The following is a 22,796-nucleotide window of genomic DNA, read 5'->3' as shown; positions in this document are numbered from 1 at the left end:
TGGTATGGTTTTCGTGTCCACCTTTGCCATCACTTGCTGCTTGCACAGAGCCTCAAGATCAGCCAGGGACAAGAATTTGAGAACTTCTCAGGTCCTTTCTGAGAATGCTCACAGAATGCTCACAGCCCTGGACATGCACATAGCCTTACGCATGCATGTGGCCTTCTAGAGTCCCAGGAATATGTCAGCCTTCTGTGGACATTTCATTACTCAGCTTTTACTTTTTGTTTTTTTTAAATTAGCCTGTTTTTTGTTCCACCTGTTATCACTGCTTCAGGCAGTCATGATGTGAAACAATTGCTACTGATCTGCTTTCTTTTCTTTTCTCTTTTTTTTTTTTGAGAAGGTGTCTGGCTCTGTCACCCAGGCTGGAGTGCAGTGGGGTGATCTCAGCTCACTGCAAGCTCTGCCTCCCGGGTTCACGCCATTCTCCTGCCTCAGCCTCCCGAGTAGCTGGGACTACGGGTGCCCGCCACCACGCCCGGCTAATTTTTCTATTTTTAGTAGAGACGGGGTTTCACCATGTTAGCCAGAATGATCTCGATCTCCTGACCTTGTGATCCACCTGCCTCGGCCTCCCAAAGTGCTGGGATTACAGGCGTGAGTCACTGTGCCTGGCCTACTGATCTGTTTTCTACAAGTGCCTCCCGCTTCATCGTAGAAAAGGCCATTTACATTGTTTGTATTTTATTTGAATCAGGTCAAATAAAGACAAGCCTTGGGAGTGGGATATTTCAAAGACCCACCTGACAAGTTGCATAATGACAGTTCTCTGGGAACAGGACTTTCAAGGAAGTTCAAACCCTTTCTTCCTTCCTCAGTGGTTTCAGACTTCTGGTTTTCACCGTGATTGCTGGCTTTTGGTTTTTAAGGCTGCCAAGGAGCAAGGGTGGAGGAGATGGGAATAAGGCAATTCAAAATGTCATGAAACTCTCTGTTCTTGCCTAGATTCAGCTGTTTTACATGAGCAATAGATCCTTGGATTAATGCAAGGCTTGGTTAATTTCCAGAGGTCAGGAAAAGTTGATTATGACAGTTTTGCCAATGTACTCGTTGCTTATATGAAGGGGAGAATTTTTGGAGGTCATTACTGCCATTCACAGTGCTATCTGCATTGTTTTCAACAGTGAAAACCTGATAACAAGAAGAACATTTATACCGTGGAATATTGTGAAACTACTCAGAAGAGTGTTTTAGTTATGTCTCTTGACCTGGAGGAGTGTGGCAATGTTTTAAATGAGAAAAATTATACAGAAAGAGAGAGTGAGCACATATATGTGGGTACCTATGTCTCTATCTGTCCATCTGTCTTCAATTTTCCTAAACTTATAACAACTGAAAGCTCCTCTGTGTCTGTATTTTCCTTTGAGGATGGGGACAGGTGTATAAGGCGAATCCTGGGGTGTCAAGTTAGTTGTGGTGAGATTTTGGGAATACCTGGGGAGAGGATGTGTGGAAAAGCATACAGCTTTTTATTTATTATCTTTGCATAGTTTCAGAGATTATGTGAGCATGTGTTACATTTGTTATTTTTGAAGGTGACGTCTTAAGAAATATTTATGGGGGACAAAACCATCCATTATTCTACAATCCTCAAGAATTTTACATTTAAAGTTTTCTCTTTTTTCTTTGCTTTCTACAGCCATATAAATATACTTTCATAGTCATAGCAGAGATACATTAGTATTGTTTTTCATGTGAACCAAACTACTTCATAGTTTAACAAATTAAATGTTGCACTGGCTCTCCATGTTTCCTAGGACTATTTTTTAGACTCAAGAGAGATGAGTTGTTCAGTGGATGCCAAAACATGCAGCTGTGCTTATGATAAAGCGGTGATGGCTGAAACAATTGGCAGGGCCTCCTACAGCCATTGCTTCCTGCCAAGCACAAGCCTTCAGGATGTGATGAAAGGGCAGGGAGAGCTTTGCAGGCAGGCTCACTGCTGTGTTGTGGAAGGCCTTTCGGATTCTTAAGAGACATCCTATTGTCCTGTGTATTCAGCCTCAAGTGGCCACTCTAAAATCTTTAGTCACCCAAGACTTTGAAGAGCTCTTTACTCTTGAGTGGAGGCATAAGGAGAAGCCCAAAGCCCTGTACTATCTGACTCATGCTTTGCTGTTGCTATGTCGGTGTCCTTCCTGTGCCGAATGACCTGCAAATTCAGGGAGAGATCCTGGAGGGCCCTACAGCAGTCTTAGCACGGACACAGAGGTTTCTGCTGCACCTGGCTGGTGGTCTTTGGTCAACTTCTTGGTCACTCTCTGCATCCCCCTGATTCCCTAGACAGTTAATATGAGTGGTAACACTTCCCAACCATATGGCTGTCTCTAAACCTTCATCCTTAGCAAGTGTGTGTGGGAGCGTGATACACACAGGGGTACCCACTGTCTCCCAAGCTCCAGGGCAGATGTGTGGCCTGGCACTTTTGTTTGGGGGGTTCCGAGCTATTACTCTTGCATGTTTCTTTTCTTGTCACTCTTTCTTATCTCTTTTTCATCTAAGCTCACCTACCCTCTTCCTTTTGATTACAGCAAATGGTGCTATATTCAGGACAATGATGTTTTTATCATGTTGCCTGGAGCTCGTCCCTCATCTCTGATACTATGTGATGTTGTGAGAAGACACAGAGGCATTGTGGGCTGTGGGGCATGGTGGGCACAGTACTCTCACTGACAAGAAATGAGTGAAGACCACTCATGTCCACAGGCCCACATGAGTGAAGATCCAGCCCTGCTTGGAAGAATGCACAGGCAGCATCACCTATGTGTAGGCTGCAGGATAGGTGCAAATATACCTGCATGTGGTCTTAGGCCTGTGGTCACCCAGAGGACTGTGAGCAGGTCACTGCCGCTGACTGTCCTTTGGAAGAATTTGGTGGGTCCCCAAAGGCATGGCCAGATTGGAAACCCTTTGAGGGTGGAGTCTGTGATACCTTCCCCATGCAGTCCTAGCAGAGGGGAGAGGGAACCACCTTTATTGGTGGTTCCAGGTGCTGTCTCTCTCATGACAGCAATCACGTTTATAAAGTGGGGAAAGGCAACTCCGTGACTCGTACCTTCCAACAGGGCTGCCTCAGCTTTTTGGGGAACCTGTGGATGGGACAGTCACATGCTGCAACTTTTCCACAGCCATACCAATTTTAAATATCTTCCAGAAACACTTGTAACATTTAAACATTTATAATTAGGTGAGAAAACAATACATTTCAAATCAGTTATTCTTAAGAGGAGTCACATATTGAAAAATAACAACCGTTTCAGACCTTCGTGTGAATGAGTCAATCTTAAAATCTCCCAGTTTCACTGGGAGAGCAGGTTTTGGTGTGACCAAAGGAAGGCCCCATTCTGGTGCTCAGACTTTAGGTGGGTAGAGACGCAAGCGTGAGACAAAGGAGTTAATTTGGAGGAGCGACGAGGGCAAGAAAGGGGGCATGGGGTTCAGAAGCACAGCTTTGCCCAGCTTATTTGTAAAGACATGAAGCTTCACACATTCAAGTCAAGCTGAAGTTGGCAGATGCCCACCCAAAGCTCAGAGTGCGGAGAGCTCCCGCGATGATGGTGATGGTGATGATTTTGAAAGCTCACCACAGAGCCCTTCTGTCTTAGTGACTTCAGTATTTTACAATTCTTACTGTTTAAGTCCATGTTCTTCCCGCAGCTGAACATGGTTTTGAATTTTCTTCAGTGTGTTTTAATTCTCTCTGTTGTTCCAAATCATCATCCATTTTGATGGGTTTTGAAGCCGTTCCTCTCAGGCGGGGGTTCTCAGAGTGTGAGATCTGGACCAGCCTCGTTTGCATCACCCAGGAGCTTGTTTGAAATTCAAGTTTTTGGGCTTCACTCTAGACCTACTGAATCAGAACCTCTGGGTGCGGCCCGGCAGTGTGTGTTTTTACAAGCCCTCCCGGTGATGCGAATGGAGGCCAGATTTTGAGAACCACTGGTCTAGATGCCAAAAATAATAAGATGCAGGTAACAGACAAATGATGTATTTGTTATTCAGGATTTATGATCTGTGTCTCTCTCTATATCTCTATCTGGATATATCTATCTATATCTATTTCTAGACGTATACATGTGTGTGTGTGTGTGTAGAACTGATAAAGATAAGGATGTCTTGCATTAGGCAGTGGAAGTATAGCAGTGCTGGTCTTTCATAAGTTAATGGGCATGATGAGTTAACCTATATTCCTAGAAAAATCAGAACAGAACTCCATGAACATGAGTGAATATGTGTGTTTAGGGAAGTGGGTTTCAGTACGGCTCCATCAGAGAAAAGACCTAAGTGAAACCGGATAATTATGCAGAGTGATCTGCCATCAGTAATAATATTTTGTTTTTTTTTTTTGAGGTGAAGTCTTGCTCTGTCACCCAGGCTGAAGTGTAGTGGCACAATCTCGGCTCACTGCAACTTCTGCCTCTTGGGTTCCAGCGATTCTCCTGCCTCAGCCTCCTGAGTAGCTGGTATGACAGGTGCCTGCCACCACGCCTGGCCAATTTTTGTATTTTTTTTTTTTTTTTTTGGGGACGGAGTCTCGCTCTGCCGCCCAGGCTGGAGTGCAGTGGCCGGATCTCTGCTCACTGCAAGCTCCGCCTCCCGGGTTCACGCCATTCTCCTGCCTCAGCCTCCCGAGTAGCTGGGACTACAGGCGACCGCCACCGCGCCCAGCTAGTTTTTTGTATTTTTTTTTTTTAGTAGAGACGGGGTTTCACCATGTTAGCCAGGATGGTCTCGAACTCCTGACCTGACGATCCACCCACCTTGGCCTCCCAAAGTGCTGGGATTACAGGCATGAGCCACCATGCCTGGCCAGTAATAATACTTTTTAAGAACACCTTGATTATAAGCTGCAGCTTTAGCAAATACTTGGCTCCACATGGTGCTGATGATATGTCTGACATGTTTAACTTCCTGCTTTGAGCATTTTATGTTAAGAGTCCTTGAAGACATTCGGGGACTGGTTGAGTGAAGGGACAGAAGCGGGAAGTGGTTAGATGAGAAGCTGTGTGTGCGTACAACTGCGTGTGTTCATCCTTGCCTCAGAACACTGGGTAGATGTGCTGTGTTATTTACAAGCTATGGGTGGGGAGCATTGATTGCAGCCTTTATATTCCAGAGAGGCTTCCACTTTGGACCCTTCTGTGGGTCAAGGGAAGAAGGCAGTGATAAGTGTGTCCTTCTACTTTTGTCAAACATGCTAAGTTGACAGCATTTGCTAAAATACTTAGCTACTCCTTTAAGGGGCATCTTGGCTTCATGTGATGATTGGCGATTAGTAATGACTCCTCACTGGTGAGAAGTTAAGAGCACACCCTACAAAGACACAGTTGGATTACACAAGTCTTGCCCTAGTTAGAATGTCCTGCTAGTGAGTACAAGGAGCTGGGGTGAAAGACTGGTAGATGTGCCATGGATGGTGTCCAGCAGTCCTTTCTTAGTTCCTCAGGACATCAGAGGGGTTTGTACACTCAGTTCCTCCAGAGCCATCCACTTACTTGCACTCTTAGGTAAATAGCTCTTGGTTATGGCAAGCCTGGCTAATTCACTAAGTCTTTCAGGTACTTAGTGACAGATGCTGTGTGATTTGTGGGACACCACAGGGAGGAAGCTGGAAGGCTTGTGGTCCAGCGGTCCTTGCAGGTTTCACAGCAATAGGCTTCATGCCATCCCTGCCCTGAAAAGCTGCTGGAGGCAGCACAGTGTGATGGTTTACACACAGGCATCGGATTCATAGCAGAGTGGCTGCAAAATTGTATCTGAATGCGCAAGGCCTTAGCGAAGTTATTTACCTTCCTAGGTACCAGTTTCCTTATGTGTAAAAGGCCACAGTAGCACCAGGACTACCAGGTCCAGGTTACCTAATTATTACTGGAGATTATCTATCTATCTGTCTGTCTGTCTGTCTATCTATCTATCTATCTATATATCTATCTATCTGGAGATATATTAAAGGAGATATGTGAAAAAACTAAAAACTGTGCTTAACAAATAGCAAGCCCTCAATAAACATCAGTTGTTATTATTGGACACAAGCCTGGTGGACAGGGCGGAGATGAATTTGCAAAACTCTATCAGTAGTGTGAAAAACAGCAGGAACAATACCATGGATAGACAGCTTTATTCTTTTCATGTGCCAAAGACCAAGCATTTGGGTTCCTAAGAATAAGTGGCTTTCCTAAATTTTGAGAAAATTTCACTTACAGTGATGTAAATAAGAGAATTAAGCCCTAAATACAGGATCTCCATTTAAAGATTGACACGTGTATGAAAAAAAAAGCACTGTCTGGCTCTTAACTACCCCTTCTGTTTGAAAGGGATGTGGGGGTCCTTGGCAAGCCCCTTACACTCTTTTAAACTGAAAGATTGAGAAATGCATATGATTTAAAAATGCTGAGTTAAAAATGTATGAAAAATCTTTCTGGTTCTGGCCCTCAGTCCTTCTCCCCAGAAGTAACTATAGTTTCAGTTTTTGTCAAATATCTACTTATCCTCTTACTAAGTTTTGAAATTTTATTTGTGGTAAGATACACATCACATAAAAGTTGCCATATTAACTTTTAATTTTTTTTCTATTTTTAAGAGACAGGGTCTTATTCTGTCACCCAGGCTGGAGTGGAATGGAGTGATCATGGTTCACTGCAGTCTCGACCTCCTGGGCTTCAGTGATCCTTCTACCTTACCCTTCCTTGTAGCTGGAACTACAGGCATGTGCCACCACACCCAGCTATTTTTATTTTTATTTTTTGGTAGAGATGGGGTCTTACTATGTTGTTCAGGCTGGTCTTGAACTCCTGGCTTCTAGCAATCCTCCCCTTTCAGCCTCCCAAAGTGCTGAGATTACAGGCATATGCCATGACTCCCAGCTCCATATTAATCATTTTTTTAAATGGTACAGTTCACTCGTGTGGGTCCATTCACAGTGTTTTGCAACCATCACGACCATCTATCTCCAGAACTTTTTCATCTTACAAAAGTGAAACTCTGTACCCATTAAACAATTCCTAATTTCCTCCTCTCCCAGTCCCTGACAGTACTCATTCTACTTTCTGTTGCTATCAATTTGCCTATTCTAGGTACCTCATATAAGTGGAATTATACAGTATTTGTGCTTTTGTGACTGGCTAATTTCAGTTAACATAATGTTTTCAAGGTTTATCCATGTTGTAGCATATGCTAGAATTTCCTTCCTTTTTCAGGCTGAATAATATTCCATTGTGTGTGTAGACCAGATTTTGTTTGTCTATCCATCTTTCAGTGGAAGTTACACAAGTGTCCACTGAAAGATGAATAGACAAATTTGTGCGAATGGGTCAGTCTTAAAATTTTAGAATCAATTTGTCTATATCCACAAAAAACTTGCAATGATATTGTCTGGGATTGCATTGAACCTATAGCTCAAGTTTGGAAGAACTAACACCGTCACAATATTGAGTCTACCTATCCATGTACATGGAATATCTCTCCATTTATTTAGATCCATTTTGATTTCTTTTATCAGAGTTTTATAGCTTTCCACATATGGATCCTGTACATATTTTGTTGGATTTATACCTGAGTGTTTAATTTTTGGGGGTGCTAATGTAAATGGCATATGGTGTTTTCAATGTCAAATTCCAATAGTTTCTTATTGGTATGTAGGAAAGCAATTGATTTTTGTGTATTAATCTTGCATCCTGAAACCTTGCTGTAATTGTTTATTAGTTGCAGGAGTATTTTGTCAGTTCTTTGGGACTTTCTGCATAGACAATTATGCCATCTGTGAACAAACACAGTTTTATTTCCTCTCACTCAATCTGCATACTTTTTATTTCCTTTTCTTGTCTTATTGTGTTAGCTAGGACTTCCAGTATGATGCGGAATAAGGATGGTAAGGGTGGACATTCTTGCCTTTTTCCTGATCTTAGTGGGAAAACAACTAGTTTTCACTATTAAGCATGACTATAGCTATAGATTTTTCTGTGTGTGTGAATTTTTTGATCAAGTTGAGGAATTTTTCCTCTATTTTTAGTTTCCTAAGAGTTTAAATCATGAATGGTTGTTGGATTTTGTCAAATACTTTTTCTTCAGTTATTGATTTAATCATATGATTTTGGGCTTTCATTTGTCTTTCTGTTACTGATTTCTAGTTTAATTCCATTGTGGTCCGAGAGCAGATTTTGTATGATTTCTATTCTTTTTAATTTGTTATGGTGTGTTTTACAGCCAAGAACGTGGTCCATCCTGGTGAACTCTCTATGTGAAATTGAGAGAATATGTTCTCTGTTGTTGTTGGATGAAGTATTCTATAAATGTCAATTCTATCTAGTTGATTGATGGTGCTATTCAGTTCAACTATATCCTTGCTGATTCTCTGCCTGCTGGATCTTCCAACTCCTAGCAGAGGGGTGTTGACATCTGCAACTATGATAATGGATTTACCTATTTATTCTTGCAGATCTATCACTTTTGGTCTCATGTATTTTGACACTATGTAGTTAGTGCATACACATTAAGGATTGTTATGTCTTCTTAGAGAATTGACCCATTTATCATTCTGAAATGGCCCACTTTATCCCTGATAATTTTCCTTGTCCGGAAGTCTGCTTTTACTGAAATTAACATAGCTATGCCAGTTTTCTTTTGATTAGTGTTAGTGTGGTATATCTTTCTCCATCCCTTCACTTTTAATCCATCTCTGTCTTTTTATTTAAAGTGGGTTTCTTATAGATGATATGTAGTTGGGTCCTGACAGCCTCTCTCTTTTAATTGGCTCATTTAGACCATTCACATTTAAAATGATTACTGACATAGCTGGATTAATACCCACTATATTTGTTACTGTTTTATATCTGTTGCCCTTGTTTATTCTTTCTTTCTTCTTTTTTCTTTTTCTTTTTTGGCTTTCACTCTTTTTATGTCTTCTCGGATTTTAACTGATCATTTTATATAGTTCTATTCTTTCCTATCCTCTTAGCATGTCACTTATACTTTTAAAAAACAACTTTTTTTAGTGGTTGCCCTGAGTTTATGAAATATAGGTATAATAATTCCAAGGCATTCTTGAGTAACACTATACCACTTCATGGGTAGTGCAAGTACGTTAGAGTATTCCCAATTCTCCTCTCCCTTTTCGTATAAAATTGCTGTCATTCATTTCACTTTTCCATAAACTATAATCACAGAATGCCTTTTTGCTAATATTTTTTGAGCAAACTGTTATCTTTTAAATCAGTTAAGAATAATAAAAATTAACCCAGGTGCAGTGACTCATGCCTGTAATCCCAGCACTTTGAGAGGCTGAGGCAGGAGAATCACTTGAGCTCAGGAGTTTGAGATCAGACTGGGCAACACAGTAAGACCCCGTATTTACAAAAAGTAAACAAAATTAGGCACTCACGGTGGTATGTACCTGTAGTCCCAGCTACCAAGGAGTCTGAGGTGGGAGGATTGCTTGAGCCTGCACCTGTAGTCCCTGTATGCACCTGTAGTCTCAGCTACCAAAGAGTCTGAGGTGGAAAGATTGCTTGAGCCTGGGAGGTTGCAGTGAGCCTTGAGATCGTGTCATTGCCTGCGCTCCAGCATGGGTAAAAAAGTGAGACCTAAGAAAAGTTCAAAAAACTAGCCTTCACTTAATTGTTCTCTAATGTGCTTCCTTTCTTTCTTTCTTTCTTTTTTTTTTTTTTGACATGGAGTCTCACTCTGTCACCCAGGCTGGAGTGCAGTGGCACGATCTTGGCTCACTGCAAGCTCTGCCACCCAGTTTCAAGCAATTCTCCTGCCTCAGCCTCCCGAGTAGCTGGGATTACAGGCGCCTGCCACTGAGCCCAGCTAATTTTTGTATTTTTAGTAGGGATGGGGTTTCACCATCTTGGCCAGGCCAGTTTTGAACTCCTGACCTTGTGATCCACAAGGTCTCCCAAAGTGCTGGCATTACAGGCGTGAGCCAGTGCACCCGGCTGTTCTTCCTTTCTTAATGACTTTCTGCCTTGTATCATTTTCCTTTTCTCTGAAGAACTTCTTTTTAACATTTCTTATAAGGCAAGCTTACTGGAGATAAATTAATCTTTATTTTTCTGAGAAAGTCTTTATGTTCTTTTACTTTTGAAGAACAATTTTGCAGGGTACAGAATTCTAGTGCGTTGTTATTGTTATTTTTCTGTCAACACTTTAAATATTTCACTTCACCCTCCTTGCTTGCACAGTTTCTGAAGAGAAGTCCTACGTAATTCTTATCCTTGCTCCTTTGTTGATAAAGTGTTTCTTTCTCCTTTCAATATTTTTCTCTTTGTTTATGATTTTCTTCTGCTTAAACAGGATATACCTAATTGTAGAGTTTTTGGTATTTACTTTGCGTGGTGTTCTCTGAGCTTCTTGGCTGTATAGTTTTGTGTCTGTCATTAAATTTGAAGCATTACCAGTCATTCTTGTTTCAGATGTTTCTTCTGTTGCTTTCTCTCTTTTGTCGCTTTCTCGTATTCCCATTATGTGTATGTTACAGCTTTTGTAACTGTCCTACAGCTCTTGGGTATTCTGTTCTATCTTTTAATTTTCTTTTTGATCTTTGCATTTCAGTTTTAGAAGTTTCTACTGACATATCTTCAAGTTTGCTGATTTTTTTCCTTGGCCACGTAGTTTATTGATGAGCTCATCAAAGGCATTCATTTCAGTTGTAGCATCTTTGATTTCCAGCATTTTCTTTGGAATCTTAGAGTTTCCATCTCTATGCTTACATTACCTATTTTTTCTTGAATATTGCCTACTTTTTTCATTAGCACCCTTAGCATGTTAATTACGTTATTTTAAATTCCTTGTCTGATAATTCCAGTATCTTTGCAATATCCAAGTCTGGTTCTAATACTCGCTCTGTTTCTTCTGTGTTTTTAGAGTTTTAATATACCTCGTAATCTCTTGTTAACAGCCAGGCATGATGTGCCGGGTAAAGGCCCTGGTGCTGGTTCCTGAAGCTGTTTTCTTTCTCGGGCCTCTGCTCCAGTACAATGTGAATCTCTGTATTTGCCTATCTGTCTCTCCATTTTGGGGGGCAGCAGTTTTCCCTGGGACTGCAGTTCTCTGATGGGTCTAAGAAGAGTTGTTGATTTTCAGTTTGTTCAACTCTTTTCTTGTGAGGATGGAAGTGATCGCTTCCAAACTGCCTATGTAGTGGAGTGGAAACTGGAAATCACCTACCTGTTTCTATTATTGAAGTCGTAAAAACATGAATAAACCAAATTTGTGGCTAGCATATGCCTTTACTATCTGAATTTATACTTGGAACATTCTCTTGCATTTGTGTGTCATTTGCTGGTACAGGATCTTATAAGAATGGAGGATGTGGCATTGTGAAGCGATGCACAGAAATGAATGGCTTACAAAGAATGACTTGAAGAGATGCTAACAGATTGCAAAGAAATAATTTAAACCTAGAGACGAGATCTCCCTTGGCTTGCTTCTTGTTTTGAGGAGGAAGGAAAGACAAGAAAGTACCTTTATTATATAAATATCAAATATACTTTTTTGGAAGTATGATGCTCAAATTTGAACATTCTACACATCAGAAAGTCTTGACGACTACATGGTAAAAAATAGAGCAGTCACTTCTTTAGTACTGGCACTACATATTGGTTAAATAGAGTATAACATTGTATTTGTTAAGCTAGAAAACCTGTTTTAAATTTATTCATAATTCAGATTTAATTTTTTGGCTAGGTAATAGTTGCACATGGTGCCAAATTCAAAAGGGACAGAGGCAGTGATGGCATGTCCCCTTGGCACTGCTGTCCCCATCACCACACCGCTGGAGTCAGCCAGGCCACCTGCATGTGTGTGCTCAGGGCTGCTCTCTGCATATAGCACACACCTGAGTGCCTGTAATATAGTGGGTACTTCCCCCTAAGCAAAAGTACTATGCCGAAATGCCATTCTGCATCTCACTTTTAAAATTTTTTTACTTAAAAATACATCTTGAAGTACTAAGGAAGGCAAAGTGATGCTAAAGAGCACACACCGTGTGTGGCTTCAGCAAGTGTGGATAGAATGGGGACTTTTCAATCGCTCATCTGCAGACCATGTAGAATGGTGCCAAAGTAGTGTGACCTCTAAGACCCCCAGCAACCTCATGCAAAATGTGAACCCCATCCTTCTGTCCAGTGACTACAAAACATGAACAAAATACCACCCAAAGTCCATACCGCACCATCCAAGGGAAAGATCTTACCCATGTCATACTGTGATGCAACAACAGTGACCTTGAACTTGGAAAGAATTCCTGGGCTGGTTTTGACATCACCCTTGACCTTGGAGGAAAATGCGCAGCTGAGGTTGGGATTGTGCCAGCTGGGCCGAATACTTGTAGGTGGTAGCTACTAAAAATTACCCTCAGAGAGAAGGGATGGCCTGCATCCTGACCTAAGCAGGGTGACCAAAGAAGAGTGAGTGACTCACAGCTGTGGAAATCCCTTCAGTCAGCAGAGTTTGTTGGGGCAAAATCAGCTGACATTGGTATCAGCTCAGCCACGGACTCTTCTGAATGAATCACAGAGGAGGATCCTGCAAAATCCAGTATTCCCTGAGATCCCAGAGAGCTTTTTGGGCATGGACTCAGAACTGTTGGGAATGTGACAAGTTCCCTGGCCTCCAGAACATGGGGGAGGGCTACAAGAAGTGAAGTTGGAGTGAAGGGTATGGACGGCATGAGGCAGGCTGGGTTAAATTCATTCCCCACAGCAGCATTTCAGTATTAGGGTGTATAGCATGATGATTTGACGTACATATATGCTGTAAAATGATTACCATGATCCAATTAGTTAACCCATCCATCACCTCATATAGTTAGCATTTTTGTTTCTTTTTGTGGTGAGAACAGTTAAGATGGACTCTCTTATCAGCTTTCAAGTGCACAGTTCATTATTGTTAACTGTAGTCACCACACTGTACAATAGATCTGCAGAACTTATCATTGCAAGTTTGTCCCCTCTGACTACCATCTCCCCAGTCTCTCCACCTCACTGCCCCTGGTAGCCAACATTCTACTCTCTGCTTCTATGAGTTAGACCTTTAATATCAGTGAGATCATACGGTATTTGTCTTTCTCTGTCCAAATGATTTCCCTAAGAATAATGTCTTCCAGGTTCATCCTTGTTGTCGCAGATGACAGGATTTTCTTCTTCTTAAAGGCTGAATAGTGTTACATTGTGTATGTATATGTAACACATTTTCTTTATCCATTGATTGTTGATGGACGCTTAGGTTGATTCCATATCTTGGCTATTGTGAATAGTGCTGCAATAAACATGGGAGTGCAGCTGTCTCTTCAACATACTGATTTCAGTTCTTTTGGTTAGGGGGATTGCTGGATCATGTGATACTTCTAGTTTTAATTTTTGGAGAAAACTCTATATTCTTTTTGATAATGGTCATGCCAGTTTTATTTGTCATTATACTCACCTCAATGAAGATGGAGAAAAAAGACAAATAAATCACTTCAGCCAACTCACTAGGCTGTAAGCTTCATGTCTTTCTACTTAGCACTGTAGCCCTCTATGTCCAGAATGATATCTGGATTAGCACACTCAGTGGGTATACATTAAATGAATGAATGGATGAATCAACAGATGAGAGATGTGCCTTTAAGAACAAATACGTTTTAAAAGTGTTACAAATTTGTTCGTCCAAGTAGTTCAAAACCACCAATAAAATCTGTACAAGTTCTGGAGATGGATGGTGTGGTGATAGCCATGCTCCATTGTCCATGGACTTCATGCCACTGAATTCATGCTTAAAAATAGTTAAAGTGGCAAATTTTATGTAATGTATAGTTTACGACGAAAAAGTAAACTTACTTGTTAAATGTTAACGTGCATAGGCATCATTTAGGAATCTTATTAACATGCAAATTCTGTTGCAGTAGGTCTGAGATGGGTCCTGCCACTCTGCACTTCTAAAAAGCCTTCAGCCAGCCCACACTAATGGCCAAGGATCACCCTGAGTAGCAAGGTTACAAATGAAATCTAAATAAAGCAGGATATTTGTTTACTTTTTTGTTAAATCTCTGTCTCCCCTACCTATTTACCTTAGGGACTGCTCTGAACCAATGCATTAAGAATTTCCTCCTTTTTCTTATTTTTTTGAGATGGGGTTTTTACTCTGTTGCTCAGCCTGGAGTGCAGTAGTGCAATCACAGCTCACTGCAGCCGCGACCTCCCTCGAGTGGGAGGGAGGGCTCGAGTGATCCTACCACTTCAGCTTCTTGAGTATCTGGGACTACAGGCATGCATCATCATGCAAATATTTTGTGTTTCGTATTTTTTATAGAGATGGGGTTTCACCATGTTGCCCAGGCTGGTCTTGAACTCCTGGGCTCAAGAGATCCTCCCACCTTGGCCTCCCACAGTGTTGAGATTATAGGCCTGAGCCACCACGCCTGGCTCCTCCTTCTTATTTGAAGGCTGTATTCGCTTTCCCTCATTTATTTCACCAGTCCCCTATTTATTGATGGACAGTTAGGTGCACTCTCATCTTTGCTCTTACAAACCAGGCTGGAGTGAATAAACTTGATCACATGCATTTGCATGTATCTATGAAAAGATGTGAGCTCAAGTGCAGGAATGCATATGAGCACACTTTTGTACTGGAAACTATGATTATTTTAATTAGTGATGACAGCAAAGATCACACTTTTTTGACAGGCGGGTTTTATTTTTGACTCAGACTGAGCTGGCAGTCATCCGAGACCCTGTCATTTCTGCATGTGCTATTATTTAGCCACATTATCTTTCCCATCTTGTTCTTGTGCAATTGTTTTTCTGAAATCTAAGTGTGGGATTGATTTACATAGCCTGTTAAATTCCATCTTGCTGGCTTTGGACTATCGTTCTCACCTGTCAAGATAATTTTGATTGTTAACTTTGCCATCTAATATTTTCCCCCACCCGCCTGGGTTTATGCTATCTTCACATTCGGCAATCATGTTATTGCCATCCATTGATTCATTTGGTTACGATTTATTGAGTGCACTTTGACGTGCCAGGCCTCTTTTTTCTTTCTGAGATGGAGCCTTGCTCTGTCGCCCAGGCTGGAGTGCAGTGGCGCGATCTTGACTCACTGCAATCTCTGTCTCCCGGGTTCAAGCGATTCTCCTGCCTCAGCCTCTCAAGTAGCTGGGATTACAGGCACGCGCCACCAGGCCCGGCTAATGTTTGTATTTTTAGTAGAGATGAGGTTTCACCATGTTGGCCAGGCTGGTCTCGAACTCCTGACCTCTGGTGATCCACCCGCCTCGGCCTCCCAAAGTGTTGGGATTATAGGCGTGAGCCACGGCGCCTAGGCGCCAGGCACCATTCTAAGATCTGGGCATACATTAGTGAACAAAACAGGAAGAAATCCCTCTTTTCTTGGAGCTTTCATTCAAGTGTGAAAGACAGACATGAAACAAAGATAGGTATGTATGGTAAATTCAGTAATGCCAAGTGCCGAGGAGAGAAATAAAGCAGGGGAGAGAGATAAAAGGGGAGAGGAATTTTTTTTTTTTCTCCAATTTTAGATAGGGTGACTAGAGAAAACCTCAAAGGAAATGGTAACATTTGAGCTGAGATCTGAAGATGTTTCTGTCCAGTTCATTGGAAAATATGGTGGAAAAGAATTCTGCGGTGTCACTAGAGATGTCCCTATAGGTTGATGTTAATCCATTAACTGGCACCTTTGGGTTACAACTGATTAATCCACAGAATTTCTCTGTAACTTAATTATCTAGCCTACATGTCTCTATACAGTTCTTGAAGATATTCTCAGATGTATTAGAACTGGATAGTCAGAGTCTGTGGTGTTTCCCTGATGGAGTCTAGTGAAACTGTCACACGGGGAAATGAGATTCATGTGAAAAGACTGTTTTTCTCTTGTCAACTTGGAGTGGCTACTAGTGGTTACTGAGTGCCACAGCTTGAGCAGGGCAGGCGGCTGTAGGCAGAGTCGGGAAAGATGACCGTGGGTCATTTTCCATCTTTCTTGACCTCTTCTATAAAGTCCAGGCATAAAGACCCAATCCTCTTACTAATGCTGTGGGAAATTAAGTCTTTTCCCTAGTACACTTTGGCAAATGTAATTCTGAATAAGAAACCACTGCTTTAGCTCACTCATTTCAGCCCAAACCGAAGGTGTGACTCTTCACTGACATCCCTCCTCTCTTGGGTGCAGCTGTCTCTTAGGGGCTGAGACTGCGTGCGCCCAGTGCTGGCAGGTAGCACTCTCCAGATGTCTTGCTGTTATCTTCACACTTACCTGCAGGCTGCAGTGTTGCCGTGATTATCACCCAGCCCGTGCACCAGGTTGGGTTTTCCAAGTGTACAAACAGGTTGGGTGGAGGTTTCAGGTAGACACTGAATTCACAGGGCAGACAAAGGAAGCCTGGGAGGTTAGCTCTGAGTTCCAAGAATAAAGTAAAGCCAAGTGCCTTCATGAGGCCCCCACAATGTTTGTAATAACGCTCACCGCTGGACTTTCTGGCCTCAGTTTCTTCATCTGCAGAATCCACAGGCTAGCCGTGTTTATACTGAAGGCTAATTCTTTACCCTGAAGATTCAGGTTCTAGGTATATGCTTCATTAAAAGTATCTAGGGCTTCAGAAGTTTAGAACTCTGATTTCACAAAATTCTGATAAAAAATAAAATGTGTGAACATGAGGGCAGCAATCTTGGTAACAAGGAGAAGCCTGGGCTAGGGCTGGAAACCTGGTAGGCACAGAGGCCCTCCAGGAGGTCCCTTCCCATTGCTCAGCCCGGGCTGGGGCAGTCAGAGTGTGCTGGCCTGGTAGAGTTTATACAGCAACAAAAACAACAAGAAACGCAGCAGCAGGGACAGAAAATCGCCATGAAGTCTGCCTTCTGCAACTAACTCTCGGTCCACCTCTCTCCACGTCTTGGTCTTCCCTTCCCAACCCCATTCACATCCTTCCAGGGGAGAATGTGCAAGAAATTTCTGTTTTCCTGCAAGCAAAGGAATACAGTAGTGCCACCTTGGTCAGAATGGCCCTTTGTTCTGCTGTTTAATGACTAATTATGATGCTATGAGAGGCGTGTGCAACTCTGGCAGAGCCGGGCCCTGCTGCCCCAGCCGAGCCGAGCGGCTGGAAGTGTGTAATCTTCAGAAAGCTGTGACTGCGACCTGGGGTTGCGTAAGAAATAATTACAGATCCAGCCAGGGCTTGCTTCTTGCCACAGGCTCCAGGCTTTTACCCCCAGTAGCTTTACATGCTTGTTAATTTTTAAACTGTCGAGTAGTAGCAGAATATTTTGTAAGCTTCAGTAATGGTTGCAGAGTTCAGTGCGGGGCAAGGAGAGAGGAAAGGGAGGGCAGGGGAAGGAGGTGAAGGAGGGGATCCCATTTGTTTCCAGAACAGTTTTGTCTTCTGCAAGCCTTGGCCCTGTGGTAGGCCTAAACCTTCCTCCTTTACCATAGAAAAGGAGTTTAAAACATACAAGCCCTGCTAAAGTCTCTCAATTTTTAAAAACCAGTTCTTTTTTTTTTTTTTTTAAATCCTTTGCAATACTCATTAGCTTATAAAAGAGACCTCATGTATGATTTTAATCTTAAAAGTAAATTAAAAAAAATTTCATGGAGCTTCTGGTCAGCTACCAGAATCTTAAGGGGAAGAAAGAAAGATTTTTATCTGTGAAAACTCCTGTGTGCACCAGCGACAAAGCCTGATGCTCTAACCTGCTCAGACGGCCGAAGCTTCCAGTCTGAATCCGTGGCCTTTAGAAATGCAGCCTCTTGACCTCCAAGCTTATGTCTCCTCTGCAAACTCAGGGCGAGTCCTCTGCTCGTCTGTGTACTTTTGTGGCGCCTATCGCTGTGGGATCTGGGCTCAGAGACAAAAACATCAGGCAAAATACAAATTTGTGTATTATGGAAGGAAATGCCGTCTGGCTCCCTGGAGTCACCCTTGGCTTACATGCAGCGAGGACTTTATCCCAGGGTGGTTTGCATAGCCTCAGAAAAAGTGTGGACGAAGCCAACCCTCGAGTACTTCCTTGTTTTCATTTATAAAAGAAGCAACAAGTTAGTGTTTGTGAAGTTGGGTAAAATTGCTTAAGTTTTAAAATGTGCTGCTAGCTGTCTCCATTGAAACAGGTAACGGCCTTCTACTCAAAAGAATGAGGAGATTTTCTCTCTTCCTTTCCTTTCCTTTCTCCTTCCCTCGTCTCTCCTTTACGCCTTTATGCTTTCCTTCCCTCCCTTGTTTTCTCCTCCTTTTTCCCTTTTGTATTCTTCCCCTTTTAGTAAACTATGTTTGTTTTAATAGTAAAGTAGTGCGCATTAATGATAAAAAATGACTTCTGCCAAGTAGGATAATAGAGTGTAAGGTAAAAGATAAAATGCTTTTCCAAAGATAAAAGACCTCTCCAGCTTTACTGGATGCACAGAGGTAACTGCAATTTAAGTCTTTCTTAAAATCTTTCTGAAAATTTCCTCTGCATGTGCAAACGTTCACACAGACGGATATATGTATCTATTTAACCTTCACTGTAAACAGGGCCACACTGGATGTATTGTCCGCGGCACACTTCTCTTCACTCAGCAGCGTATCTCAGAACCTTTCCACAAGAGCATAAGGATCCACCCGTGCTTAATAGTCCATTGTGTGGTTTGTATCATAATGAATTTAACCAGTTTCTTAAATTGATATTAGCGAGATTTTTCCCCCCCATTTGGGGAGATTACAAACAATACAGCAGCATGTGCCCGGGTACACTTGCCCTTTTTGCACAGACGAGAGAACACACCCTTAGGCTGAATTCCTAGCAATGAAATTGCTGGGTCAAAGGGTATGTAAATTTTGCATTTTAATAGATATTGCCAAATCACTCTGCAAAAAAGTTGTACCAATTTACAACCCTATCAACATTATATGAACTGCTTATTTCCTCAAAACCTCACCAACTCCATGTGCTGTGAAACTCTCAAATCTCTGCCAATAGGCAATAAATGGCAAATAGTTATTGTTGTAATTCATGTTTCGAGTATGGAAGACACAACATTTTTTCATGTTTATGGACTATTTGCATTGTTTTCTGGAATTTGACCTTGACTACTGTTTATTTTTATTTATTTATTTTTTTAGTTTTAAAAGTTGACTTTAAAAGCTTTATGATTACTTTTATTTGTCAGATAGGCTACAGCTATGTTTCTCATTTGTCTTTTGCTTAAACAAATAGAAGTTTACATTATTTAAAGACTCAAACGTACCCACCTTTTCTTACAAAGCATTTGGGGTTTGTGCCATGCACAGATGAGCCCTGCTTATACAAAAAAGACTTATGACTCTTCCGTGCTTTCTCCCAGAGTTCTTACAGGCTCACTTTACACACAGAAATCTCCACTGTTTTACACGTGTGTTCTGGTGAATGGAGTGAGGTGGGGACTGGGTTTGAGAAGATTTTGTTCACTCCACATGGTTTTGCAAATCAACCTGCTGCTCCAGTGACAAACTGTGGAGGGAAGGTTTGGTGGCTCCTTGGAATTTAAAAGGATCTGGGCAGGCTTTTTTGCAAGATCTGGCAGAAGTTTACTCTATTCTTGGATAGAATATTCTGCTATTGGGCCAGGTGTGGTGGTTCACGCCTGTAATCCCAACACTTTGGGAGGCTTAGGCAGGCAGATCACGAGGTCAGGAGTTCAAGACCAGCCTGGTCAACATGGTGAAACCCCATCTCTACTAAAAATACAAAAATTAGCTGGGTGCAGTGGCCTGCACCTGTAGTCCCAGCTACTTGGGAGGCTAAGATGGGAAAATCACTTGAACCCAGGAGGCAGAGGTTGCAGTGAGCCAAGATTGCACCACTGTACTCCAGCCTGGGCGACAGAGCAAGACTCTGTCTCAAAAAAAAAAAAAAAAAAAAAAAAAAATTCTGCTCTTATTCTGGCTGACCTTTGAAGGAGGTCTCCAGAGTACAGGGAAAGATAGCAAGAAGATGGTGAGAGAAAAATGGAAAATTGAGGGCTTATAGAGGAAAGGGAGAAACAAAAACTCAAAATGGGGTTAATCACTTACTTATGTGCATAAACCTTAGAGCTAATAGGACCTATTTCTATTTTGACAATATAAACATGGAAGACAGAGAATCACTGAGCTGAAAAAAACAATTGAGCAGATGAATTATCTTTGTCTTTTTCCATCTAGCTATGCTTGAAAAGAAAATAAGGAGATTAAAAACTTTTTTGTTAGTCTCATTTCAATAACAATTTTGCAGTGTATTTTTTTTGGTTTAACAGATGACTTTTTTTTTTTGAGATGGAGTTTTGCTCTTGTTGCCCAGACTGGAGTGCAGTGGCGCAATTTCAGCTCACTGAAACCTCTGCTTCCCAGATTCAAGCGATTCTCCTGTCCCAGCCTCCCAAGTAGCTGGGACCACAGGCGCCTGCCACCATGCCTGGCTAATTTTTGTATTTTTAGTAGAGACAGTGTTTCATCATATTGGTCAGCCTGGTTTCGAACTCCTGACCTCAGGCAATCCGCCCGCCTTGGCCTCCCAAAGTGTTTGAATTACAGGTGTGAGCCACCATACCTGGCCAACAGATGAAAATTCTTATGGGAGATTCAAGACATCTCATTCAGTATACAGCCTAGGTTTTTAGTGTTCCTCCTATAGTTTCTAAATGTGTAGGGTGTTTTCCCTTTAAAGACCAAGTAAGTTAATTGCACTAATCAGTAATATCAGAGGTTTATATTTCTTGGCATGAATGATAGAATATGCATGTTGGCAAAGACCTATATGACTTCGATTTGCAACATAAATAGTATAATCCTGTAGATCAAATTCCAGGTAATTTAGATAAAAGTTACTGAAGGTATCTTTCCCCCAAGTGTCTGCCTCATGGTAAACTGTGTAATTTGTGTAACAATTATAGGCTGATTGATGAGGATTTGACTTCCTCATTAAAGGTTAAGGTGCACATTTACTATTATTAATGCTGATTACCATTTGTTGAGTATCCACTCTGTACCATATACTAAATATTTCCCATACTCAACAAATAGGTTTGGGTGTGCAGTATATATATAGATATATAGACATAGATATATATAAATTAGAATTTCATCCTAATGTCCTACAAGGCCTGCAAGCCCAAGTCCACTGAATTTACTCTACAGATGAAGAAACAGAGGCTCAAATAGACGAATTACCTAGTGAGGGATTATACAACTATTGAGTGCACAGTTGAGGCCTAATTTAAGACCATTTGACCTCAAACTCTGTCCTTTCCATGATTTCATACTGTCTGTCCCTTGCCCCAAAGATCGGCCCAGACACGATGAGTAGCCGGACAATTTCCAGTGGAAGTTTAATTTCACATCAGCTTAAGGAATCCAAACCAACCACATGTTCTCCTCCGGCCACCCCCTCCATCAGTTCTGCAGTCTACTTGTTGCTCTGGAAGCCACCTGTCTGAGGGTCCCAGGAGCCTCCATCCCTGCCCCTTACTGGTCTTCCAACTTGTATTCCAACTCTCCCAAGGCAGTCCCTAGAGAGCCCTGGGCAGGGTGGGCAGCCTCTCCCGACCTGGGCACCTTCAACTCAGGCTGAAATGAAGGGACCGGAGGACCAGGGGACAGGGAACAAGAGGCCTGGCCAAGGCTCTCAGACCCCCACCCTCCTGCAGAGTGTGACTGACAGGCCCATCCTCCTGATCGGGCACTGCCTTCTTGATTGTGACCACCCCCTGGTCTAGCCCCGCAGCCCCTGCTCTCTCCTGACTCTTCCCAGCAACATTTAAGAAGGTTCAAGCATTTTTGCTTATAAAGGCAGGGTAAGCTTCTCTGTGCCTTCTGTTTGTTTCCAGCTTCTCCCTTCGTAGTCAATGTTCTTGAGGGGAATGTTTATCTTGGTCACAGTCCCTGCTCCCGTCCCCCAGCCATACCCCATTTCCTCAGCCCATCCCTGCCTATCCCAGCCCCTCACTTCTCTGCGGTGATGCACCCCAGGGTTACTGTTGGTCCAGCTGCTGCATCAGACCTTATTATCCCCGACTTCCCTGCTGTAATGGACCTATACTACACCTCCTCTCTTCTCAACACACGTATTTTGCCTTCGTGATTCCACCTTCCCCAATTCTCTTCGTCACAGATTCCTTTACTCATGTTTTCAACACACCTGTCACCTCCTCGGCTCTCTTGCCCTCTCTCTCTCCTCAGGAGCACTTTTCGCAACACCCCAGGAACTGCACCATTCCCCTGTCTCACTCCTCCACATAAATAGAGTTTCACATACGCTTAATTTTTGCACACTTCTTTCACCTGAATTCCAAAGAGGACCCTTATGCCCCTAAATTAAGAACACACTCCCCTGGATGCTATTGTCTATTCCCAGGGCTGTAAAAATTATCTCCGTGCTGACATTTCCTATCTACATCTCCAGCCCAAATGATTCCTGAACTCCAGACAAGTGTATGCACCTGCTTCCCTGTCAGCCACCCTTAGATGTCCTATCAGTGACTCAAACTGAGCGTGTCCAAAATCCAACTCTGCACTGTGGTCTGGGCCAAGGATAGTGCCTATGGTGTGTTTTTTGGGTAAGTTAGAAAAATGCACACTTTCCTCAAAATACCTTCTTTTCATTGGTGAAAAATTATTATCATTGATATACAAAGTTTTTATGACTGTGACATGAATGGCATCCCCTTTATGTGTGCATTGCATGAAGAGCCTGAATGGCTGCATGCATGCACACACACACACAGTGCAAAGCCAGCTTCTCCTTAGTTCCCTGGCTACCCAGATGGCCTCACTGCCCATCCAGGGTCCTCCTCCTGACCTCCGCCTC

Source organism: Papio anubis, chromosome 6, assembly GCF_008728515.1.
Source record: "Papio anubis isolate 15944 chromosome 6, Panubis1.0, whole genome shotgun sequence".
Classification (NCBI taxonomy): Eukaryota; Metazoa; Chordata; class Mammalia; order Primates; family Cercopithecidae; genus Papio; species Papio anubis.
Note: the sequence above shows the minus strand (reverse complement) of the source record.